This window comes from Podarcis liolepis (assembly GCF_965112155.1).
Source record: "Podarcis liolepis genome assembly, chromosome: 4".
Classification (NCBI taxonomy): Eukaryota; Metazoa; Chordata; class Lepidosauria; order Squamata; family Lacertidae; genus Podarcis; species Podarcis liolepis.
The window spans coordinates 65,397,937-65,416,579 of NC_139558.1; the positions used below are offsets into that span (position 1 = coordinate 65,397,937).

At 42.6% G+C, this 18,643-nt stretch overlaps 1 protein-coding gene across 3 annotated transcripts in view; it reads right to left on the reverse strand.

Moving 5' to 3' along the window:
• Positions 1–18,643, reverse strand: part of BCL9 (BCL9 transcription coactivator) — a 94,629-nt gene that overhangs the window by 43,846 nt on the left and 32,140 nt on the right. Inside the window, exons 1-2 of one of the 3 annotated variants that reach the window (XM_083498524.1) lie at positions 14,241–14,992; positions 9,294–9,384 (exon numbers count right to left, since the gene is read on the reverse strand). The exons of the other annotated variants lie outside the window; for them this stretch is intronic. The gene's annotated coding sequence lies outside the window, so the exon portion shown is untranslated. Of the gene's footprint in view, positions 1–9,293; positions 9,385–14,240; positions 14,993–18,643 lie in introns of those variants that run through there. 3 annotated transcript variants of the gene reach the window in all.

Below are 18,643 nucleotides of genomic sequence, written 5' to 3' on the forward strand. Positions count from 1 at the left end.
TCCACTACCCCCTCCCCATGTCTTTCATAACCAGGAGAGGCATGAAAAGGGCAGAGGAGAGATTGGCTGCATGCAGGCATAGTCTCTGATTGCTTGGTAAAAGACCTGGAGAGGAAGAGACAGACAGCTGTGGAGATGTAGGGACCTTTAGTCTTGGCAACTAATTTCATGGAGGAAGAGCCACTGGGAATGAGCTGCTGTGTTCATTAGGCCTGACACTCAGCCAAGTCTGTGGAGATCTTGTTTTTGCTAATATAAAGTTAACTCCAACTTTGGATTACTGACCAGCACGTTCTGTGACAGTGGTTAAGGACTGTGGAAATTGCAGCCCAGCACCAGCTGTAGAACCACAGTTTCCCTATCCCTGGATTTAGAGAATCATCAAGACTGGCTCCTGAATAAAAGAAGAAACCAGTTCTTTGCACACACACACGTACCCCAATTGATGAATCTAGTAGTGAATGAGAAAACGAGATTGTCAAGGAATGTAGGAGTGCATAATCCAGCTTTCAGATGCTGGATGCTCTCTGGTCCACAGTTAGCAACCTGCTGAAAAACGTTTTGAGAAAGGGTATGTTCCAAGTGATGGCTCAGACATCACCCCAGACTTCCCACATCATTAATAAGGGCAAATGAACTTTCAAAGACAAGTCAGATACCTATTCTGGACAATAGAAACTATAGGAAATCCATCCCTGGATGATGTCCCAGACTTAGTAATACTTGACAGATGGAACTCTGCTGATGATCCAATTGTTGATTCATTTCACAAACGAGAAGATAAAGGCAAAAAGCAGCACCAGGATTTTCAGAAGGATGACGCTGAAAATTGTGCACGTAATATCTATGATACTAACGGAAAGAACTTCCTTGCTCTTTTCAACAGCCCACAACCCAAGGCAAAGACAAAAATACAAGTGCATGATGGTGCCATCATTATTCATTATGTGCTGGCACATGCACATTTTGATAACTATGCACATTTCACGTTATCCTCACATTAACTGGTGCCTCTTTCCTTTGGCGTGTGTGTGTGCGCGCACACACACACACACACACACACACACACACACACACACACAAATTCAGGTTTGGCACTTAGGCCACTGAACCAAGCATGAAAGAAACTGTTGCCTGACAAGACTTTGTTTACTCTTTATCATTTCTCCTTCCTCAATATGTTTTCCTTTTCTATTTTGGATGCTCCTCGGGGGGGAAAAAGTCAGCATGCTTTCCTCATTTTTAAAGTTACGTTAGTACTCAGCCTTGTCAACTGTGGGAATCAGCTGCAGCAACTGCCTTGGGGAATGAATTCCCAAAGCAGGGATTCTCATAAGAGAAATCCCTACTGAGGCATTTCACCATGGGAGCAAACAGCGGTGCATCTCGGCTGAAGTAAATTGCTGCTTGACAGGTTGTATGCTGAGAAGCAGGCTCAGGTGGAGAGGTCCCAGGCTATTTGGGATTTAACAGTCATTGCCAACAACGTGAATTGGACTGTGAATGGAGGACTTTCCTTTACAAATAACACAACACTCCCATCTCTTTAGCCTATTATAGCAAATCTATTACTATCTAGAATCGCCATTGCCGCTGACACAGCTCCCTGTACCACAGCTGAGACTATACTTCAAACTCTGAGGGGTCAGCATCAGTTTTTTCAGACCTTTCAGGTGCTAGTCTCAAGGCTGGCTAACTAAAGTAAATGCACCCAAGCATTTAACATAACATCACAACTGTTTTGGCCATCAGTGTGCGTAGGAGTGAAGCTTTAAATTGCTACACCAAAAACAAATTCCTATGGACCAGCATTTAACTTAACAATAACAATACTTGCTATTTATATACGTTTTTGAGTGTTCAAAACACTTCACATCCATTATCTCAATGCTACAGATACTTCCAGGTACTCAGGCAGCCTAGCACATGGGATTTCCCCAACCGTATTATGTATTGGTTCTGCAAATACCCACTTGGATTCTGAGCTATTTATTTCAATGTGTCTCTGGGGCAGAAAGCCGAGCTACTTAGATTTCACACTGCCAGAAGAAGACAAACTGTATGTTCATGAACTCTATGAATATATATATATGAATTCCAATATTTGTACCAGCTTGTGTATTGTTTGCCCGATTCAGTGCAAGTCAGAGTTCCCATGACTTTAAAAGTTGCAATTGCAGATTGTCCTCTCATAATGGAGTGCTAGAAGAAGCCGTATCTTGCAAAATTCTCTACTCCTATGAACTACGTTAGATACAGCTCTGCAACCTTTTCTTTTTAAGGAAAAGGAGTTGCAAGTGCCTGTAATGCAGCGAAAGTACTAGTGGAGGAAAATATGTCTGCTCCTGGCTGCCACCCAATCCTTGGGCTATTTTCTTATTCAGCTTCCCCAACTACTTCCTTCCCTTATGGGAAAAAGTATGTGGACCTAGATCTTTTCACAAGGAAAGGTAAAATAAAGGGCAGGCTAGGTCACATACACAGCATACATTTAAAACACAGGGTTTCCCCCAAAGGGTGCTGGGAAGTGGATCTGTGAGGGTGTAAATGACAGTTCCCAAGATTCTTTGGGGGAAGCCATGTTCTTTAAATGTATGTTGCGGATGTGACCTTAGAGGGGCACTTTGAGCAGGAAAACTGAAGAGAGGGAAAGGGTTAACTACCTTCTTCCCACCACCTGCTTCTCCAGTCCCACTTACCCACACTGGAAGTGGCTTTTGCTATTTCACATGTCGGTTGGGATATCTAGGGCAGCAACATGTTTAATGCTGAAAAATGTTTTCTGTGCAGTTGAAACAATGCAGCAGTTGCTGTAAAAGACATTATCTTTGCATGGAAAGTGCTTTGAGAATGAGTCTGGTGGCGTGGAGAGTTTCCATAGAACGGTGCTGATCCACATGTAGCCATGTGAAGACCTTCCATGTAGAAATATTTTTGGGAGGAATCATGCTGCAGCCATAACACTGATATGAAGCAGCTCTGGAGGAGGAATCGGCACATGTGCTGGTTGGAGCAAGAATAGTTGGTTCGATATCAATGTATTAGGTAAAGGTAAAGGGACCCCTGACCTTTAGGTCCAGTCGCGGATGACTCTGGGGTTGCAGCGCTCATCTCACTTTACTGGCCGAGGGAAGTGGCGTACAGCTTCCAGGTCATATGGCCAGCATGACTAAGCTGCTTCTGGCGAACCAGAGCAGTGCACAGAAACACCGTTTACCTTCCTGCTGCAGCAGTACTTATTTAACTACTTGCACTTTGATGTGCTTTCGAACTGCTAAGTTGGCAGGAGCAGGGACCAAGCAACGGGAGCTCACCCTGTTGCAGGGATTTGAACCATCAACCTTCTGATCGGCAAGCCCTAGGCTCTGTGGTTTAACCCACAGCACCACCCACGTCCCATCAACGTACAGTGGTACCTCAGGTTAAATACGCTTCAGGTTACAGACTCTGCTAACCCAGAAATATTACCTTGGGTTAAGAACTTTGCTTCAGGATAAGAACAGAAATTGTGCTCCGGCGGTGCAGCGGCAGCTGGAGGCCCCATTAGCTAAAGTGGTGCTTCAGGTTAAGAACAGTTTCAGGTTAAGAACGGACCTCCAGAACGAATTAAGTACTTAACCCGAGGTACCACTGTATTACAAAATTATAAATAAAACTACAGTACACTGGTGTTCTTAACTTGACCCTTGTGACCTATTCTGAATAAAGGGATTTAGCTTTGCGAACTGATCTACATAGAAGAAACACAATGTTGAAATGAAGAACTCCTTCTGCAATGTATCTTGAGCCGAGTACAAAATGCACGCACCTCATTTCAGCTTCCAACGATACATGTGTTATATGCGGCCTTTCACTTTCAAAATGGTTAAAAGCTGTGCCCAGCAACGGGCCAGTGGCTGCAAATGTTTTGAAGAGTAAAGCTGCCAATGTGTTCATGTGCTATTGACTCAATGTCAGAGGACACATGCACTTTGCATGTGCTGGGTTAGAATTCGAGTGCATGGTATTATCTAAAGGGCTACTTAAAGTCGCGTTTGTCCAAGAGCTGCATAGAAGCAAAGCAATCAAATGCTGCCTCTGAATTAACAGCCAATGTCCCAGCACAACAGAAACCAGAAGACTAAAAAAGATGATGCACTGAGAGAGTTAAATTCCCTTCCAGGAATACGTAGGCGTTGTTGTCTGTTTTGCAGGGCAGAAATCAATATTCCCGCCTCTTCTCCTTCTGTTATTTCACCTTGAGATACTTGCACTCAGACAGATGAGTTTTGAATCTTATTCTCTGTTACTACAACTTATTTCCTTCTAACAATTCGCAGGGTCACAGATGTTCATGCAGCATTAACTTGCCTGTAATTTGCTTCCCAGCTCTCTAAACGGAATGCCATTAGTGCTTCAGCTACACTTACTCTTTCTGCAGATCACAAAGCTACTTCTACTTGGCTGTGTCTGTGCTGTCCCAATCACGGCCATCTACTTAGTGACCCAATATCAAACTTTTTCCTGTCCTAGCATCTTGTCCTCCTTTTATCATCATATGTTGTCCAGCCTTTGCCTTTCAGGAGCAATTGCACAGAATGCACACTTAATTAGACCACGTGCTCTTTTTTCCTACTGGATTTACTAGTTCCTCTTGTTATGCTTCAAATTCATTTTGTCCAAGAGCATGAATGAAAGCTCGTTAGGTATTGCTGCGTCTAATTAACTTTATCCCACTCACGACCCTTGATCTCCCAGGTCCCATTCCAACACTCTAACCACTACACGACACTGGCTTCCTAGAGTTATTCTGCTACTTACCTATTTAAGTAGGTAAATAAATATGAGGAAAGCAAAATGTCACTTAAAGAAGGATCCGAAATATTTTCCTTGAAGCTTGAATTTGTTTTATTCTGGGTTGTTTTATTAATTTGATGTTTTAATGTGTTGTAAACAGCTTTGATATTTTTTCCTTTAAAATATAAAGTGGTATAGAAATGAAATTAACAACAACTTTATGACGGGCAGAAATTTAGCAGGTATATTTTACCCAGCACTGTTTCCTCGTGCTGAGAAACATGGTACCTATACCATCAATCGCTGCTGTGTACAGTGGTACCTCTAGTTAAAAACTTAATTCATTCCGGAGGTCCGTTCTTAACCTGAAACTGTTCTTAACTAGAAGCGTGCTTTCGCTAATGGTGCCTCTTGCTGCCGCTGCACTGCCAGCCCACGATTTCCGTTCTCATTGTGAAGCAAAGTTCTTAACCTGAGGTAACTCTTCCAGGTTAGCATAGTTTATAACCTGAGGCGTTTGTAACTCGAGGTACCATTGTACCTTGCAAAGAAGACTGCAAGCCGACTCCCATTGTTTGCTGTTCTACTATTGAAAACTTACCAGCTCCCCTTGGATCCTCTCTATATTACTATTATTATTTAAATTTAATACCACTCTGCATTCAAAGATTACAGGATGATTTACAGTATAAAAACACAAAAAATACATAGCAAAACAACAACAACAACCAGTACTATTATTCAAGTTATTGTGCTATAATTCAAATTATTTGAAAATATGCACTATTCACTGCAATCATAGGGACACAATGCACCATTTTACCACATGGTAGGATGTCCACCATGTGGCTGCATAGCCGTTTATGTTACTAGCATGCTGTATTCTTCCCCCGCCGCATGCTCTAAAGGTTGGTGTGACTTGAGGCTTCTTCACATTTTTCTTGTGAATGAACAGTCATCTGTATTAATAATTCATGGCTGATTATGTTGAATGGGGAAAGTAACCTCACAAGCTATAGTTTAATACCTAGATTATTGTCTTGACTTCCCTGTCCCCGCCTGCTCCCTAATTTTCGGATTACTTTCCTGTTGTTTTTGTGCATGAGCTTAAATCATTTATATTTTGATGTGCTTAATCGTTAATGTTTTCCTCCCCTTACTGTGAAAAAGTCTATACTGTAGTTTCTCTGAAGTCATGTTTGCTTGTGTTTTGTATGGCATATATGCAGTTAGTCTTGATTTTTACATCCAAAGTGAAATTTTGCAGGACTCCCCCTCTCCATTCACGCACACCTCATTTTTGTATATTAATGGCACAGGTTATGCATACATTACTGAAAGTCCATGAAAAATTACCAGGATATTTCTTTTTTGAAAAAAAATAAAATACATATTTGGAAACCAAAGCAAGGAACACCATTATCATTCTGAGTAAACTTTTAATGCTATGGGAAGAGATTAAAACGTCTTACTTCCACAAAGGAATAAATAGAAAGCAGTGATAAAACACTGCAGAAATGCCTGAAGAGATAGGTAGAACTAATGATTTCACTCCATAGCAACAGAACAAGTCAGTAACTAGGGGTGGTTCAACAGCAACCAAAATACTTCAAAACCAAACAAAACACTAGCTATGGTCATTTGTATTTATGTACTTAGCACACATTTAAGAAACGGCCAATTATGCCCACATTTACTGCATGGCAGGTTGGTGGATTACATTACTTGCAAGGGGACGTGTACAGGAGCGATATACCAGTCTGTGCATCTTCTGTACAATTTTGTGCAGTCATGTGGGCGGCTGGCATTTGCCAAACTCAACTAGTAGCAGCAAAAGACAAGTGAGGTGTCACAGCGCTGTCAGGCAAGGCACGTCCAGAGTCAGGAACTATAGAATCGTAGTGTGCAGAAGGGACCACAAGGATTAACTCTTTATTGTCAAAAGTACACTTACAAGTTAGGAAGTCTGTCAGTCCTACATCCCTCAGGTACTCCTAGATGTGCACCTAATCAGGTAGTTGCCCATGGCTTCGGTTTATGCACCTCCCTTATCCGAGCTGAACAAGCAAGCGAAGACTGCATCTGCATGCAACCTGATTCTGCTCTTCCCTCTTCAGTTCTCTCCTGGTCCTGGGAGACAGTGGAGCAGGAGAAGTGGGGGAAGAAGGAGGCAGTGTCAAAGCCCTCGACTCTACACCAGCCTCCTGCACCAGTTCTTCGCTCTCCAATCCTGCAGCTTCCTCCACATCACTGATCCCTTCTCCCAAGTAAGTCTCCAACGCCCCTTCTCCCAGTGCCCACTCCTCAGGATCCAGCCAGCCCCTGACATGTTGTTAGCTGGGAATCAGTACAAAGCAAGATGTGGATATTTGCTTCTTTAGTTGAAGGTAGCTGGTCACCATTTGAGGTATGGATTCACAAGTTTAGGGCTGCATCTGTCTCTCACAGTCTACCAGAACAACTAGCAACAAGTGGTGTGACCACAAGCCTGAGGCAAGCTCTCTTGATTGAATTTACATTCATCAATGTCTCTGTGAACTCAAGAGTACTCTAATGTAAAGGTAAAAGGACCCCTGACAATTAAGTCCAGTCGCAGACAACTCTGGGGTTGCGGCGCTCATCTCGCTTTACTGGCCGTGGGAACCAGTGTTTGTCCGCAGTTTTTCCAGGTCATGTGGCCAGCATAACTAAGCCGCTTCTGGCGCAACAGAACACCAAAACCAAAGCAGCGGATGGAAACGCCATTTACCTTCCCACCGGAGTGGTACCTATTTATCTACTTGCACTGGCATGCTTTCAAACTGCTAGGTTGGCAGGAGCTGGGACAGAGCAACGGGAGCTCACCCCATTGTGGGGATTCGAACTGCTGACCTTCTGATCGGCAAGCCAAAGAGGCTCAATGGTTTAGACCACGGCACTACCCACGTCCCTATAATGTACTCCACCTTAAATGAGTTGCTCTCAGATAGTTTCCTTAAAAAGCCCAGGCACAGGATTTTGCATTTGACTAGGACATTCCCACCTAAGGCCAGTAAATACCCCTCCTGAACCCCCTTTTGAAACGCATTCTCTGGTTAGCAATCAGGAAACCTACCTGGGTAGGGTTTGTATTGCACACTTGTGGGTCCTCCTGATGCACCACTTAGAAACCAATGGCTCAAAATGACCCATAGAGGGGGTCAACAAATAGGTTCAACAACCCATTGTTAAACCTGCATGTCATCATGATGAACATGTGATGTGACTCATGCTCCATGTTCTGGACCCGCTGCATTACAGTCTTCCAGGCAATATGAAAAATGTTGCTTTTCAGTAACAATTTCTTAACCAATCTGGAACTAGTTTTTTTGACAGACTCTCCTTACACTGCATTGCTCAGAGGGAAATGAATGCACATTCCCTTTGATGAACCAATACTTCATTGCTCTGGAATTCAGGAAATTTCTACAGCAGGTTAATTACTCAAATTATCATACACCGTATTTCCTCTCCCCACCACCCTACTCAAATGATATTTTAGTAGCTGAGAATATGGTCCTTATAGACCGAAATAAGATAGTATGAAAGTTGAGGACAAGAAGGAGTTGTGCAAGGTAAGGACACTTGGGAAGGTGCTTGAGATATGAAGGATCTTCAATTGCTTTCTTGGAATTACAATGGGGAAGGAATTGACTCAGAATCAATCTTAAATTGCATTAGAAAATTCTTAAACGTGTGTCCCTGAAATCTATTTGGGATACCATTCAGTGATGATGTATTTATCTGCCAATCTTCCAGCAGAACTTCCATCTCCTTCCTTTCTTTTTGTTAGCCCTCCAGACTTTCTTATCAGACTCCCCTTCATCTCATTCACTTGCTATTATTGCCTTTCCTCCTCTCATATCTTACAAGTACCTTTTACCACCCCGGTACTTATTTGAATTTCTCTCCCCTTTGTCTTTTGTGGCAATGCAAGCTAAATGGAAGCAGAAGCAAGGAAATAATTCCAGAGACTCTGTTGCTGATAAATAGCACAAAGTACATAACAAAAGCTATTTGAGAAGTCATGCCTTATTTCTGCACATAACCAATACCAATGGTTCATTCGTCAGCTCATCTTCCAAACTGTATAACTGCAAGCAATGCCCTTCTCCATTCTACATAGGGCACAAGGGAAAAGAATCAATGGGCATACGTAAATCTGGTATAAAAGGAGGCAATACTCATAAACCAGTGGGAGAACATTGCCGTCTACCAGGCCACTCTGTCACGGAGGTTAAGGTGGCTATACCTGAACAAAGGAATTTCAGAGGGAGGCTCCAGGGTGAAACTGTTGAATTAAATGTAATCAAGAAGTCCAGCTCTATTCATTTGGGTCTGAATAAAGACAATGGGTTTGTTTCCCAATATAGAAGTTAATTAACTCAGCATTGCCAAGTTGATTGTTTTATCACGTACTATTGTAAAGAGTCGCCATGATTATTTTGCATATAGTCTAGCTCTAATCTAGATTAGATTAAAGCCTGTGTGCTTCATACCTGCCTTATGTACAGAATAATTCAATTTTCCTCATGAGGAGGATGGTAAGCAAAATCATGGAATTTCATCCCAGAGCTTCTTTTCTGTTTTCTAGGAAGGAAAACAATCCACCTTGATTTCCATGATGGAAGAAAGGCAGGATATACTGTAAATGTATTCAATAAATACATATTGGTCAAGCAGACATTTAACAGGCGCAGCTTTCAATTTGCAAAGCTCTGCAAGTTGAACTTGTCTGTTGTGCAGCTGATGAAGGCATAGCACCTTTGTAAGTTTGGGGAGGGGGTACTGCAAGCCTGCTTAAAGTCACACATAAAGAGAGATGTTTGGGTGCCTTGTCCCTCCGTTAAAAATAACTGATTCATTAGGAGGCCCTGGAAAACATATTATATGTTGCCCCTATTCAATCTGGCTTTTGGTAAGGAAATCTGTAGTTGCAATAGCCAAATGGAAACTGTGCAGCAACCATAGCTCATTCGGTAGAGCATGAGACTCTTAATCTCAGGTTTGTGGGTTCAAGCCCCATGCTGGGCCAAAAAAAATCCTGCATTGCAGGTTGAATTAGATGAGCTTTGTGGACCCTTCCAAATCTACAATTCTATGACTCTGTGAGTCTATAATTCTACTAGAACAAAGACTTTCCTTCAATGTCTCAGAAGAGTCAGAGAATTCCCACAATGGCAGGCAAAGACAGGACAGGGAACTGTCAAACCTCAAGAAATGTAGCTGAGGCAAAATGTCCTGTACGTTAACATGTGGACATGTTATGTCACAAAGGATGTATATGAGACACCTGGTTTAAAAGAAGAATGGATATATGAATTCAAATGATGCTTCCTGTAGAGATGTTGGCAATAGGACTGTGTACTTGAGGAAACTAGAAATTCAGTGCATGGAGATCCACTGGCCTTACCCTGTATAAATTGGGCTTAACCACTGATGAATTCTGCCTTAGATTATTTCGTTTTTAAAAAAATTGTTACAGATTTTCATGTTTAAGAAAAGTACATATAGCATCTCCATTTTCAATTCATAAAGTCTTTTTCACAGTTCAATTACATTCAGTGAGAGACACCGCTGTCGTAGACACTGTGTTCCACCTTTGATTCTGAGGCTCCATGTTTATTGGAACAGAATTCAAAATTTCAGAATCTGTGGTTCTTACAAAGGTGTATTTTCAGAATTTTGCAAGACATAAACAATAATAATAATAAATCATTTGTTAACATTGTTTTTCAGAACCATAAAGGTGGAGATTTAAAAATAAAACCACACACATGAAGAGGAATATGGGTTATGTTTGTTTAATTGGGGGGGGGGGACTAGTGGGTTTTTTGTTTTAAAAAAGCATAAATGGTGGGTGATTTACGCCATTTAAAATTATTATTGTGAGGGCACACACACATAATCCATTACTGACATTCCAAAATCTGCAATTCCTGACGGAATCCAAATAGAGCGGAACCCAAGGGATATCGGAATGTTGGAACAGTAATGGAGTGGAACTGACAGAATCCACTTATCCCTTGTAAAAATGCAGATTGCAGGCGCTGCAGAGTGCCAATGGGCACACAGCTTGCATGTGCATAGGTCTCTACAGAAGACATGCTCAGTGCAGAAAGGTGGGGGACAGGATGTGTGGGCATAATCCTGATCCCTCCATGTTTAATTTTTGATGTTTTCTATATTGCCTGTGCAGGGCTAACAGAGAAAACCATAATTCAGGGTGGTGATTTTTTAAAATTGTGGTTTGTGGAGTGCTTTCAAGTGATTTATTTTTCACAACGAAAATGAAAACAAGGCCTTTTAAAAGAACTCTGCATTAAAACTCAACATTGTTTTCATACTCTGATGCAGCTGCACTGAGTGCAGAGAGTAAAAGGAAAGGTGGAAAACTGCAACTGCTTTAACTCCCCCTGTTTACCAAGGACAGTTTCTTTTTTTCTGGCACCTGCTCCTGGTAAACTGGTTACAAGTCTCAGTATATCATGCCTCTGTGGGAGAGAGATGTTGGGAGTGTCTCTTTTTAAAAAAAAGCTAGTTTATACTATAGCTCTTGGTGTTTCAGTTGCTTCCCACAGAGAAGTGAAATTTCTGAGCGGAGGGGCAGATGCACACACGTGGGACACAAATGCCAGCACACTTCTTCCCTTCCACACACATCCTGAACTGCCTGTTCAGCAAATGAATGTACCTTGAGTTGCAACTATTTATAATTAGGACAACCTGATTCACTGTAATATCACATTCCTATTTTTTAAAACAAACAAACAAACAATTATAGTGACATTACTAACACGCCCTGTTTTGCATGTCATTGAAGGAGACAGCTGTAGAGTAAATGAATACAGTGGACGCTCGGGTTGCAAACGTAATCCGTGCAGGATGCACGTTCGCAACCCGCAGAGTTCGCAACCCACAGAGTTCGCAACCCACATCTGCGCACGCGTGGGTTGAGATTCAGCGCTTCTGCACATGCACAAGGCACGATTTAGTGCTTTTGCGCATGCGTGACCGCCGAAATCCGGAAGTAACCCATTCCGATACTTCCGGGTTTCGGCAGTCTGTAACCCGAAAAAAAACGCAACCTGAAGCGGCTGTAACCCGAGGTATGACTGTACAGCATATACAAGGGCCAGGCGACCGGAGGCCTGCAGGTGACCCTCTGCTTAATTTAATGCACAGGGAAGGTGAGCCCAGAGGGAAGGGAAGGCGACTGGAGAAGGGAGAATTTGGGAGGGGGCAGACAAACTCATGGAGCAATGGAAGGAGGAGGGGAAGTTCAGGCCTCTTAGCATCTTAATTAGCTAAGATGTACAAATCAGAGTCTAAAATGTGCTGGAAATGTAAAGAAAAAGAGGGTACTTTTTCTCATATGTGGTGGTCATGTAAGATAATAAAAGACTTCTGGGAAATGATATATAATGAACTGGAAAAAATGCTGAAAATAACTTTTCCTAAGAAACCAGAAGCTTTTCTTTTAGGTATTATAGGACCAGAGATCTCGAAGGACCAGACAAAACCACGGCTGCATGGCCTCTCTTAGCCCAGAAATGGAAAGATGGCACAACTCTGACCAAAGAAGAGTGGCAGACAAAATTGATGAACTATGCCGAGATGGAAAAACTTACAGGAAGAATTAGAAACCAGGAAGAGGAGGTCTTTAATAAAGAATGGGGAAAGTTTATAATTTATTTGAAAAGCTATTGTAAACAATTACATTCATTGGTAGGATTGAGAGAAAACTTGTAGTAAAAATTTGAATTATGGATTTATGTAAAACAGAAAATGCAAAAATAAAATGTATTTTTTTTTTAAAAAAGGTAAGTTTTGGTCTCTGGTCAGAGAAATCTCTCTTTCCCCTCCTGCCTGCTGGGGGTGGGGGGAAGAAGAGAGAAAGGATGGGGTGTCTGAAAGAGAAACACCGCCAATATTTGCCTACAGGAGATACATGGTGCAATGTCACTGCACTCAAGTGTTTTCTCATGTGCAGGCACACACAAGCAGTAGGTCACTATGATGTGGACCAATGGAAGGGAAACACTGACTCTGGTGATGTCACATCTTGCATCGTTAACCAAACATCATCAGGGAAACACAGCAACACGTTCATCATAAGTTGTGGTTGCACTCAGCATGTAGCAACTGCAGAAATGTCTCCACTTTTCATCGCAGAAATGCAGGGGGTTGTCAGCAAAGTAGATGGCAGAAGACTCACGCTGTGGAGCTTCCATTCCAGGTCTTAAGCTGGAGGTTAAGGCTATACCGTTCAAAGCTCTGAAGCCATGAGAAAGGGCTCTGTTTCTCCCACTCATCTCTTCACGCACCATCCTCTCCCATGCCGCCCACTGTGAGGCAGAACGAGAGTCCTGCTTGCTACAGCAGGCAAGAGAGTTATGGAAGAAGGGAACTGGTACGGCAGTGGGTCCCAGTGCCTTGGAATATTAAAAAGAACAGGCACCATCTCCAAGTTAGAAACTGGAAACCCAGAATGGGACCAGGGATAACAAAACACATCCATGGCATGTTGTTGTTGTTTAGTTGTGTCCGACTCTTCGTGACCCCATGGACCAGAGCACGCCAGGCACTCCTGTCTTCCACTGCCTCCCGCAGTTTGGTCAAACTCATGCTGGTAGCTTCGAGAACACTGTCCAACCATCTCGTCCTCTGTTGTCCCCTTCTCCTTGTGCCCTCCATCTTTCCCAACATCAGGGTCTTTTCCAGGGAGTCTTCTCTTCTCATGAGGTAGCCAAAGTATTGGAGCCTCAGCTTCAGGATCTGTCCTTCCAGTGAGCACTCAGGGCTGATTTCCTTCAGAATGGAGAGGTTTGATCCCCTTCATGGATCACTGCCTTGCTGGGGCAAAGGGGCTTGAATAACTCAGAGAAGCTATGAGCTATGCCGTGCAGGGCCACCCAAGATGGACAGGTCATAGTGGAGAGTTTTGACCAAACTTGATCCACCTGGAGCAGGAACCGGCAAGCCACTCCAGTATCCCTGCCAAGAAAACTCCATGGACAAAGGCAACAGGCATCCATGGCACAGACTTCCCCTTATTCAGCCAGTGCCACAATGAAACAGAGCAGTACAGAACCAGCAACACTTTCCCTTCACATTCATTTATTTGGTTGCAATAGAAGTATAGCTTCTAGAATAAAGTGGCAGCCACAATGTGGGGTAAAGGGGTGAAGAAAACCAAGGCAGTGGTCCTTTCATACAATGAAGTTAAGAATAATTTAAGCAGTATTCTGCCAAATGCTACAGTCGCTTTCCCAAACTTAAGTATTTACATGTCACCTTTTCTTCATTTTTACACATCATTCTCTAGACAAGTCAGGAATTGGGCAAAATGTGATTCATCTGGAGGAAATGATGGGGTATCAGCCCCAACATCCCTAAGCCCTGTTTTGCATGGCACACAGCCAATTAAAGCACTAGTCACTAACCTGATGAGTCAATCTCTTCCTGTTCAATGTCTGCTCGGTGATTTTGTGTGGGCCATAGGACATGCTCAGGTAAAGAAGCAAGATGTGGACACAAAAGGCTAGCAGGCACATGCAGTTATCGTATACGCACAAAGAATAAAAAGTTAGACTTGAGTGCTAAACTAGGCATGACATATCTGTTTGTCTCCCTCAGTGCAAACAATCAGGGAGGGGGTTTAAACCATTACGGTATGTGTCCACAAGAGATGAAAATGATAATTGAAGAGGGTCAGTGTTTTTGGGAAGTGGGTGAATCAATTCCTTCTCCCCTCATACAGTGAACTTCATCCAAATCAAGAAAAAAGAGGCCTTACAGTTGCATTTACCTTTTCACACAACTGCACAGGATCCAGTCATAGATCTTCTGGTGCCATGCCTATTTTTGGACCTAAGTTGGTAAATTCTATATACAGTGGTACCTCGGTTTAAGAAGAGCCCTGTTTACTATTCGGTTTACGAACTCCTCATCACCGGAAGTAGTGTCCCGGTTTGCGAACTTTACCTCAGTTTACGAACAGAAGCTGACCAGTGGAAGAGTACCGGCAGTGGGAGGACACATTAGGCAAAGCATGCCTCGGTTTAAGAACCGTTTTGGTTTAAGAATGGACTTCCGGAAGTTCGTAAACCGAGGTACCAATGTACTGCCATTTTAAACTGCACTTGTTTTTTTGGTTTTTTTAATGCTACTCCTATACACACAAAAATCTTACATATAATAAGCCTGCATATCAGAGAGAAAAGTTAGTGTAGCTCTCTCCCTGATGTGCCAATTTGCTACTGCAGCCAGAACATAGTAATTTAGATTTTTACTCCAAGGCTACGCCCAGACTGTTGTTTTTAATTTGTTGCTTTTAATTGTAGTTAAATGTGAAACTAATCGCTGTATCTGTTGAATCCTGGCACCCAATATTCCTCTCGGTATCAGCAATGCTGCTCTCTCAAGCAGATGTTTGATGCACTTCTGTGTAACGATACTTTCAGATCTTCTGCCTTGTGAAGACTTTAATCTCTTCCAAATGGCTGGTGCAGTCATAGATAACGTTTCTGATACAAAACATATATCGATAGAAAAGCAAACACCCTCTCAAATTTATCTTCATTTTGTCCTCAGCTCTTTCAAATTGGCACTATTTAAACAGCTCTCTTTCAACTGTTAACTGCATATACGGTCAGAGATTCTGGAGCAGTCCTGGAGGGAACTGAAAATGGAGTGCATAATGACAATTATACACACACACACAAACGATATAGATATAGATATAGATATAGCTATAGATATAGATATATAGATATAGATGTATATAGATATATAGTGTGTGTGTATAATGTATACGTATATAATAATAATAATTTATTATTTATACCCCGCCCTTCTGGCTGGGTCTCCCCAGACACTCTGGGCAGCCCCAACTGAATATTAAAAACACAATGCAGCATTAAACATTAACAACTTCCCTAAAAAGGGCTGCCTTCAGATGTCTTTCAAAAGTCAGATAGTTGCTTATTTCCTTGACATCTGCTGGGAGGGTGTTCCTCAGGGCAGGTGCCACTACCGAGCAGGCCCTCTGCCTGGTTCCCTGTAACCTCACTTCTCGCAGTGAGGGAACCACGAGAAGGCCCTCAGTGCTGGATATCAGTGTCCGGGCTGAACGGTGGGGGTCCACAAATATTATATTATATATATTGTCCACAAATGATTATCAATACACCATTAAGCCCTCTCCAAAGTTGGTCCAGGAAATCCTCTGGAACAAAATGGGATCTGGCATAGTCAGCTGCAGGAGGTAGAGGAACGCAGAAGCAGGGGGCTGATTGCATCATGCCTCAGCTAAGGCAAAGCCACCACTGGATGCAAACTATACAAAGTATGCTTCTTTCTTCACATGCAACCTTATGCAGTGCAATCATAAGCATGTTTACTCTGAAGTACGTTTGTTGAGTTCCCTAACACTTACTCCCTGAGTAAGTGTGCTTACGTTAGCTTCCTAAAACTCACATGATTAACTGATGAAGACAGAGACAAGTGTCAAGAGCCAACATCTCTGGATCAGCTGCCAAGGTCCACAAGCCTACAGGAGGCCCACAACCGACCCTGGAGCTTTCTGGATCTGATCCTCCTCCTTGCTGTCACTGCCTGGTGAACTGCCCTCTGCAAGCTTGCAAGCAGTAACAAGAGGGAAGGGATGGAGTTACAGTCCCCGCTTACCTGGTGATCTCTTTCTCTGGGCAATCGTACAGATCAGGTCCAGAGGAAAGGGGCAAACAAGGAAGAAGTGGGTCCGGTCAGAAGAGGAGACCCACTGAGGACATTGTGTCCAAGGACCCCCTAAACCTGGAGCCAGCATTGGACCAAGATATCTTTAGCAGGGTGGCAAGCCCTAGATCTCTTATAGTCAGTTACACTACCTGCATTATTGAACATGCACTGTATAGTGCCATTCAGTTTCTGTATGGTTTCTCCTCTAGACAAATGAATATCTGCTGTAGCTGTATAATAACCTCAGGTCTATTTCCATATTATTTCAAGCCCTGAGGATATAACATCACAGCCATATTCATTTATTCTGTTATTTTGGAGACAAGTATTCAATATATTATATTATAAAAATATTACTCTGAAAGCAATACAATTTAACAATTGATTAGCTCAAATGTTAATATTCTTCAATCCCCCCCTGATTTTATTAGGGAAAGCTATCCTCCCCGCCTCCAGTAAAATTAAACATCACAGGTCTGGTAAAATCTGTGACACCTAGGTGGCTGCAGCCTAGAGACAATGTGCTGCAGCCTAGACATTGTAATTGTTTTCCTAGCCATGAACAGAATCTTACTTGCTTTTCCAAATTTGAATTATTTTCTCATCCCTGATCCCAGCTACTTGCAGCTCAAGCTTAAGAATATTTTTATATTGTAAACCACCTTGTGATCCTCAGATGAAAGGCAGTATAGTAATAATAGTAATAGTAACAGTAACAGTAATACCTTCTGTGACAACATGTAGTTGATTTGAATGGGTTCCAGTGTCAAAAAAGCAGGACATTGTGATAGCGATGATGTGTTGGAATCACAGACAAATGTATCAGTGGAAATGTTTTTGACAGTGTAGCTATCAGAGATGTAATGTGCAGCGTATTTTCCTGTCCTAAATAGACACCATTAATAATATTGCAGTGGAGCAGCCATGTCAGTGTCTTGCAGAAGCTTTTATGGACTAATGTCAACATCACCAGATGCATGAAGTTTTACCCTCAGTTGAAAGGTATCCCTATGGGTGAGGTCAAAAATCAATGAGATGCAAAAAGTAAAATCTGAGACAATTCAATTAAGTGACCTTTCACAGCAGCAATCATTGGTGATAGCACCACCATTCTAGCATCGTTAACTTGATTAACTCTTGTAGTTGGGAAGGAACCCATTGTCTGCTCTTGATTAGTACTGCAAGGTTATGCATCAGGGCCAACTCCAGAGGGCAGAAGTGAGGCTGAGCTTTTGCCAAGGGCCCAAGACTAACAGAGGGCCCAGACCCAGCTTCCCAACACCACTTCCAAGCTCACTATTCAAAGCAGTATTCTTGATTTGCATGCCCTGCCTCTTCCAGGTGAAGGAGGAGAGGGTATCTTGCCTGAATGCCATGAAATCCTGAAGTTGAACTCTATATCATAGCAAAGAGAAAATGTCCTGCTGGAAACGTATATAAAGGAAGTCTTTCAAAAGGAACAGGTTGCCCAAACAAATGCACTCACCGTACATAAATCCTTAATGATATCTTATACTTCCAGGAAAGCCTCACCCTCTACCCCTCACACTTCCTTTAAGGGGGGGGGGGATAAGCAACAACAGATAATGCAATACACCTGATAGAGCAATAATTCTCACCTAGCAAAATCTGTTTTTCACGCCTAAGAAGTGAAATAACTGCTGTGACCCATGGTCAAGGTCAGAGGCTGAGGTGAGTTGTTAATGGAAGGGTTCAGGACTTCACATCACATAATGGCTCTTCAGGGAACACCTTTTTTATTTAGTGTTCTTTTCATGTGCAGTCCTCGCGTGGGAAGCCTGACCTGAAAACACAGTTTGCACAGACTGAAGTCACTGTCACACTACCAGGGCTTGTGATCATGCAGAAATCTTCTGATCGTTTGGGTTGAACTGGTTTGCATTCCAGCGGACTGAAAGCGGGGAATTGTTTGTTCTCTCACAGGAGCTACCCCGCATTCCTCTGCTAGGCTCCTAGCATGACTCCGGCAGCGCACTGGTGTCAATCTTCCGCACGGTTTTTTCTCACAGGCAAAGAAACTGACCATAAGGGACAAGGGAGGCAAAGGTACAGAAAATCCAAGGGATCTCCCAATTATGAAGCAAGC